The sequence below is a fragment of the Trichechus manatus genome, unplaced genomic scaffold (assembly GCF_000243295.1).
Source record: "Trichechus manatus latirostris isolate Lorelei unplaced genomic scaffold, TriManLat1.0 scaffold00195, whole genome shotgun sequence".
In the NCBI taxonomy this organism is placed as follows: domain Eukaryota; kingdom Metazoa; phylum Chordata; class Mammalia; order Sirenia; family Trichechidae; genus Trichechus; species Trichechus manatus.
The window spans coordinates 1088681-1096500 of NW_004444131.1; positions in this window are offsets into that span (position 1 = coordinate 1088681).

A 7820-nucleotide genomic window follows, 5' to 3' on the forward strand; every position below is an offset into this window, starting at 1 on the left:
TCTTTTCCTTGTATCCTGTTCTCTTCATTCTCCCTTGCTCCCGAAGGGATGAGACCAGTGGAGTATCTTAGATGGCTGCTCACAGGATTTTAAGACCCCAAACGCTACTCACCAAGGTGGAATGTAGAACATTGTCTTTATAAATGGTGTTATGCCGATTTAGCTAGATGTTCCCCTGCGGGGATTCTTGAAGATCCTCTGACGCCATCCTGGTTTCAGTCACAAGATGGTTCCTTTGTTCAGTTGTCTCACCTTCAGATTTTATCATTTGTTCTACCTCCCAAAAAGGAAGTTAGGTTAATTTTAAAGTTTTTATAAAATCATGGGAAAACTGGAGGGAAGAGAGAAGGAAAATAAATCAGAATCATAGGAGCATGCAGGAGTGGTTAATAAATCAGAATCATAGGAGCATGCAGGAGTAGATAACAAAACAGAATCATAGGAGCATGCAGAAGTGAACTATGCAAGCTATGCATTAACAATACCACAATACCTGAAACACTAGGCCTACACAGCTGACAAGGTGAAATTCCCACACAACCTCTTTCAGTATGTCATTGTAGTTTTGATTTGCATCTCTCTAATGGAGCCCTGGAGGCACCGTGGTTAAGCATTTGGCTGCTAACTAAAAGGCTAACAGTTTGAATCCACCAGCAGTTCCTTGGAAACCCTATGGGACAGTTCTACTCTGTCTTATAGGGTCTCTATGAGTTGGAATTGACTTGACGGCAATGTTTTTTTTTTTAAAATGGCTAATGATCTTGAACATCTTTTCATATGTTTGTTGGCTGCTTAGATGTCCTCTTTGGTGAAGGTTCTGTTCATGTCTTTGCCCATTTTGTAATTGGGTTGTCTTTTTGTTGTTGAGTTGTTGCAGTTTTTTCCAGATTTTAGAGATTACACCCTTATCAGATAGGTCATTTCTGAAGATTTTTTTCCCCTAGTCTGTAGGTTGTCTATTTACTCTTTTAATAAAGTCTTTTGATGATCATAAGTTTTTAATTTTTATGAAGTCTCATATATCTATTTTGTCTTCTATTTGTGCATTTGTTGTAATGTTTGTTATCTTATTTTTACAAAAGATTAGGTCCCATATTTTTCTCCCTATGTTGTCTTCTGCAAATCCTATGGTTTAACATTCAGTCCTTTGATCCATTTTGAGTTACTTTTTGTGTATGGTGTGAAGTATGGATCCTGTTTCATTTTTCTGCAGCTGGATATCCAGTTTTGTCAGCATCATTTATTAAAGGGACTGTTCCTGCCCCACCAAATGGACTTTGACCCCTCATCAAAAATCAGCTGTCCATAGGTGACTGGGTTTAATTCTGATTTCTAAATTCTATTGCACTGGTCTATGTGTCTATCATGGAGCCAATACCAGGCTGTTTCGATTACAGTGGTTGTATGGTATGTTTTGATATCAGGAAGTGTGAGGCCTCCTGCTTTGTTCTTTTTCTTTAATATTGTGCTGGCTATTTGGGGTTTCTTTCCTTTCCATATCAAGTTGGTTATAGGTTTTTCCATTTTAGTAAATAATGTTGTTGGGTTTTGTACTGGGATTACATTGTATCTGTAGATTGCTTTAGTTAGAACTGACATTTTCACTATATTAAGTCTTCCAATCCATGAGCGCGGGATGTCTTTCCATTTTTGTAGGGTTTTTTTAGTCTCTTGCAGTAGTGCTTTATAATTTTCATTGTTTAAGCCTTTCATGTCCCTGGTTAGGTTAATTCCTAGGTATTTTACCAATTTGAGGTTATTGTAAATGGTACTGTTTTCCTAATTTCTTTTTCTGAGTAGTCTTTGTTAGTGCAGAGCACCCGACTGATTTTTGTGTGCTGATCTTGTACCCTGCAATGTTGCTAAATTCTTCTAGTAGTTCCAGCAGTTTTCTTGTGGAATCTTCAGAGTCTTTAATGTATACGGTCATATCATCTTCAAATAGAGATAATTTTACCTCTTCTTTTCTGATTTGGATACCTTTTATTTCTCTTTCTTGCTTTATTGCTCTGGCTAGGACTTCCAGTACAATGTTGAGTAAGAGTGGTGATAATGGGCATACTTGTTTCATTCCTGTTCTCAAAGGGAAGGTTCTCAGCCTTTCTCCATTGAGTATGACGTTGATTTTTCACAAATACCTTTAATTATGTTGAGGAATTTCTCGTCTATTCCTATATTACTTAGAGTTTTTATCAGGAAAGATTGTTGAATTTTATCAAATACCTTTTCTGCATTGATTGCTATGCTCATGTGGTTATTTTCCTTTGTTTTATTTATGTGGTGGATTATAGTGATTGGTTTTCTGATGTTGAAGCACTCTGTAATTTTGGTATGAATCCCATTTGATCATGGTGTAAGAGTTTTTTGACACGTTGCTGTAGTCTGTTGGCTAGAATTTTGTTGAAAAATTTTGCATCTATGTTCATAAGGAATATTGGTCTGTATTTTTTTTTTGTGTGATATCTTTGCCTGGTTTCAGTATCAAGGTTATGCTGGCTTCATAGGAGTTTGGTAGTGTTCCTTCCTCTTATAAGTTTTTGAAGAGATTGGGTAGGATTGGTGTCAACTCTTCTCAGACTGTTTGGTAGAATTCTCCAGTGCAGCCACCTGGTTCTGGAACTTTTTTTTTTTTTTTTTTTTGTAGTTTTTTGATGACATCTTCAATCTCTTTTTTTTGTGATGAGCCTATTTAAATTTTCTACCTCTGCGTTAGTTTGGGTAGGTAGGGTGTTTCTAGGAATTTGTCCATTTCTTCTAGGTTTTCGAATTTATTGGAGTATAATTTTTCATAGCAATCGGTTGTGATCTTCTTTATCTCTGATGGATCGGTTGTAATGCCACCAATTTCATTTCTTAATTTGGTTATTTACCTTTTCTAGATTTTTTTCTTTGTCAGTCTAGCCAGTGGTTTGTCTATTTTATTGATCTTTTCAAAGAATCAACTTCTGGTTTTGTTAATTCTTTTGATTGTTTTTCTATTTTCTAATTCATTTATTTCTGCCCTGATCTTTATTATTTCTTTTCTTCTGGTTGCTTTTGGCTTCTTTTTCTATTTGTTCAAGTTATTCGTTTAAGTTAGTGATTTTGGATCTTTCTTCTTTTTTTATGTAGGCATTTATTGCTGTAAATTTCCCTCTAAGTACTGCTTTTGCTGTGTCCCAAAGGTTCTGATATGTTGTGTTTTCATTTTTGTTTGATTCTAGGAATTTTTTAAGTTCACTTTTGATTTCTTCTTTGACCTGACAGTTTTTTAGTTGTGTATTATTTAGTCTCCATATATTTATTTATGTATTTTTCCCGTTGTTGATTTCTAGGTTCATACCATTATGGTCAGAGAACATGCTTTATATGATTTCAATCTTTTCAAATTTATTGAGACTTGTTTTGTGTCCTAGCATAATGGTCTGTTCTGGAAAAGGATCCATGTGTGCTGAAGAAGAGTGTGTACTGGTCTGCTGTTGGGTGGAGTGTTCTATATATGCTCATTAGGTCCAATTGGCTTATGGTTTTATTTAAGTTCTCAATGTCCTTAGTGATCTTCTTTTCAGATGTTCTCTCTGTAATTGAAAGTGATGTGTTGAAGTCCCCTACTATTACTGTGGAGTTGTCTATTTCTCCTTTCATATTAGTCAGTATTTATTCCATGTATTTTGATGCATTGCTGTTAGGTGCATATATATTTATAATTGCTACATCTTCTTGCTGGATTGACTCTTTCATTATTAAGTAATATCTTCTTTATCTCTTGTAGTAGATTTTTATTTAAAGTCTGTTTTATCTGATATCAGTATGGCCACCCCTGCTCTTTTTTGTTTACTGGTTGCATGGAATGTTTTTCTCCATCTTTTTATTTTCAGTTGGTTTGTGTCCTTAAGTGCAAGGTGTGTTTTTTGGAGACAGTAAAAGGATGGATCATGTTTTTTTTTTTTTTAATCCATTATTCCACTCTCTGCCTTTTGCATGAGGCATTTAGACCATTTATATTAAGATTATTACTGAAAACACAGTGTCTACCTCACTCAGTTTGCTGTTTTTTTTTGAGTGTTTCGTTTCTTTGTTTTTTTATTCTGATTTTTCTGTTTTTGTTTGTATTTGTCTGCTTTCTTGTGATGAGTCTATTTGCTAGTTTCCTTCTTTTCTTCCGACTGTTTCTTCTTGGTGATTTCTTAGTGGTTACCATATATGTTACGTTACACAACTTACAGTTGCAACAACATTTAACATGTGAACAACAGTTAACATACAACCGTAACATAATAAATTTATTTCTGATATGCTCCTCCCTCCCCCATTTCTGTTGGTGTGTCTCCATTGATATCAATATACAACCTATATTCAGTAAGTTTACTTTGTACTTATTCCTTACAAACTTGATGTTGTTTTGTTTGCAGGATTTAATTATTGAGTTTATTCCCTGAAAATATCATATACTTGATCCTATGGTTGCCCACGCAGTTGCATTTTTTGGAGATCTCTTTCTGTCTCTCACTTATTTATTTACTTTTTTCTGTCTACAGATATGAGTATTTATTTAATTCTCTCGCCTTTCCATTTGGAGTACTCCCTTGAGTAATACTTGCAGAGCTGGTCTGGTGGTGGAAAATTCCCAGAGCTTTTTTGTTTAGGAATGTCTTGATTTCCCCCTTGTTTTTGAATGGTAACTTTGCTGGGTGAAGAATTCTTGGTTGGTAATTGTTTTCTTTCACTATTTTATATATGTTGCCCCATTGTCTTCCGGCCTCTAGAGTTTCTGGGGAGAAATCCACATTGTTTCTTATGAAAGCCCCTTGGTATGTTATATTGTGTTTTTCTCTTGCTGTTTTCAGAATTTTCTCCTTGTCTTTGGTTTTTAAGAATTTTATTAGGATATGGCACAAAGTTGATCTTTGTGTGTCTCTTTTGGGATTCATGTAGCTTCCTGTATTTGCATAGCCTCCAGATCTCTGAGACAATAAATTTCTGTTCTTATAAGTTGTGATGGTTAATTTTATGTGTCAACTTGGCCGGGCAATGGTGCCCATTTGTTTGGTCAAACACTAATTTAGATGCTGTTATGAAGTAGTTACATGTGATTAAATCAGTTGACCTTAAGCAAGGCAGATTACCCTGCATAATGTGGGTGGACCTCATCCAATCAGTTAAAGACCTTAAAAGGAAAAAGGAGTTTTGCTAGGGTATATTCTGCCTCCAGAATATGGATAGATATATTGTTAAAACTTCTCCCACTCTCCCAGCACCTGACCTATGAATTCTGTGACAGAACACTGCAGGAATCTGCAGCCTATCACCTGACCTATGGATACTGGAGTTGTCAGCCCTCTTCCCTACACATGCATACACAATTGCATGAGCCAATTCTTTAAAATAAATCTCTCTATCTCTCTCTCTATCTATTTGTATCTTACTGATTCTGCTTCTCTAGAGAGCCCTGATTAAGCCGTAAGCCACATAATTTGCAGTATGTTGTTTCAGCAGCCCTGGAAAACTAATGCAGATGGTTTCTCCAATACCTTATGAAAATTACAGAGTAACATTAAGAGAACATTTTATTAAGTAATTGTTTAGTATGGCTTTCATTCTTAATGTTGCTCTTTAAAATATTCCATCTACTAGTATATGTTACAAAATTATCGTGACTTTTTTTTTTTTTTAGAAAACATTACCTAGGTTTTTTGTTTTCAGATTTACTTTCAAATTACTTTTATTCCTTTCTTCTTTTTTAAAAAATAATTTAAGTTTGGAATGTTGGGCTCTTAAAAACTTCACTACACTCCATTTAAAAAAAATTAAACAGAGAATACTTTCCTTAGTGCGGTACACTGAAAAGCACACCATAATGTTGTGTTGTTAGATGCTGTTCCCCAAAAGTATCTGTCAACTTGGCTGGTTCATGATTCCCAGTATTGTATGATTGTGTACCATTTTGTAATCTGATGTGATTTCCTTATGTGTTATAAACTCTATCACTATGATGTAATAAGATGGGTTAGTGGCAGTTATACTGATGAGGTCTACAAGATTAGATAGTGTCTTAAGCCAATCTCTTATGAGATATAAAAGAGAGAAGCAAGCAGAGACACATGGGAATGTCATACCACCAAGAAAGCAGTGCCGGGAGCAGAATGTATCCTTTGGACCTGAGGTTCCTGCACAGAGAAGCTCCCAGACCAAGGGAAGATTGATGACACGGACCTTCCTCCAGAGTTGACAGAGAAGACAAAGCGTTCCCTTGGAGCTGATGCCCTGAATTTGGACTTGTAGCCTACTGGACTGTGAGAGAATAAACTTCTCTCTGTTAAAGCCATCCACTTGTGGTATTTCTGTTACAGCAGCACTAGGTGACTATGTTCTAAGGAACATTCTGGCTGTACTTGTTCCAAGACAGAGTTGTTCTTTTGGAAGTCCATGGTATATACAACATTCTTTGCCAACACCATAATTCAAAGTCATCGATTCTTCTTGGGCTTCCTTATTCATTGTCCAGCCTTTGCATGCCTATGAGGTGATTGACGATACCATAGATTGGGGCCAACATGGCGCAATAGACAGAAGCACCATGCTGTCCCTTTGCAGCAAGGACCTGAAAAACTAAGTAAAACTGATACAAATGTTAATCTTGAAACCCTAATCGTCAAACAAAGGGATAAAGAACTCAATCAAGCACCAAATGGAAGAATAAACTGACAAAGAAAAGAGAATGAGGAGAGCTGTGGAGTGGATGTCCCCTACCAGCTAACAGAGCATGGATTCACCATCTTGGACCACAGCCACCACGGACCCCAGACAGAGAGCACGTGAAGGACCCCATTCAAAGAGTACAGAAAGGCAACTTCATGGAGCTCCAAACAGGAGACAGAGCACCCAGTAACCAGAGATATACACTTTCCCATCCCCAACCCTCTGCCCTGTATGGTGCCTCTACCACTTTGCAACGGGCCACGGTCACTTGGCTGCATAGACACTGGCTCACTACCACCCCAGGTCTGCTCCGCCCCCAATGGCTGGTTCCCCCAGTACTGTATTTTGTTGTTGTTGTTATTGTGGGGTTGTTTTTTGTTTCTTTCTTCTCTTTCTCTCCCTTCCTTCCTTTCCTTCCTCCTGCCCACCTAGCCCCATTTGCTGCACCCACTCCTTCTCGATGGATCATAGCTCATCACTTTTGCTGGAGAGCCACCAGCACAAGACTTCCATGGGATTGTGCTGCCCCCACCAGCTGGCTCCCTCAGTGCCATTTTGTTTTTGTTTCTTCTCTCCCTTCCTTCCTTTCCTTTCTCCTGCCCAACTAGCCCATGTGTCATATCCGCCCCTTCTTGATGGGCTATGCTGCACTGCTTGGCTAGAGAACCACTGGAACATGGCCTCCCTGGGTCTGCGCTGCCTCCACAGGCCGGCTCCCTCAGTGCCATATATTTTATTTTTCTTTATCTTGCCCTTTCTCCCTTTTCCTTTTCCTGCCCACCTAGGCCCTGCAGTGCCTTTGCCCCTTCCCTACAGGCCATGGCACGCCACCCAGCAAGAGAGACACCAGCTTGCTGCCACCCCAGTTTCACCCCACCCCCAACAGCCAGTTCCCTCAGTGCCATATTTTTTTGGTTTGTTTTTTTGTTTCTTCTTTCTCTTTTCCTTCCTTCCTTTCCTTTTTCATGTCCACCTAGCCCCATGTGCCACCCCACCGCTTCTCGATGGGCTGTACTGCACTGTTCTGCTAGAGAGCCACCAGCACATGGCCTATCCAGATCTGCCCAACCCCCACCCACCAGCTCCTTTAGCACCATATTTGTTATTTTTTTAATCTTTCCCTTTCTCCTTTTTCCTTCTCC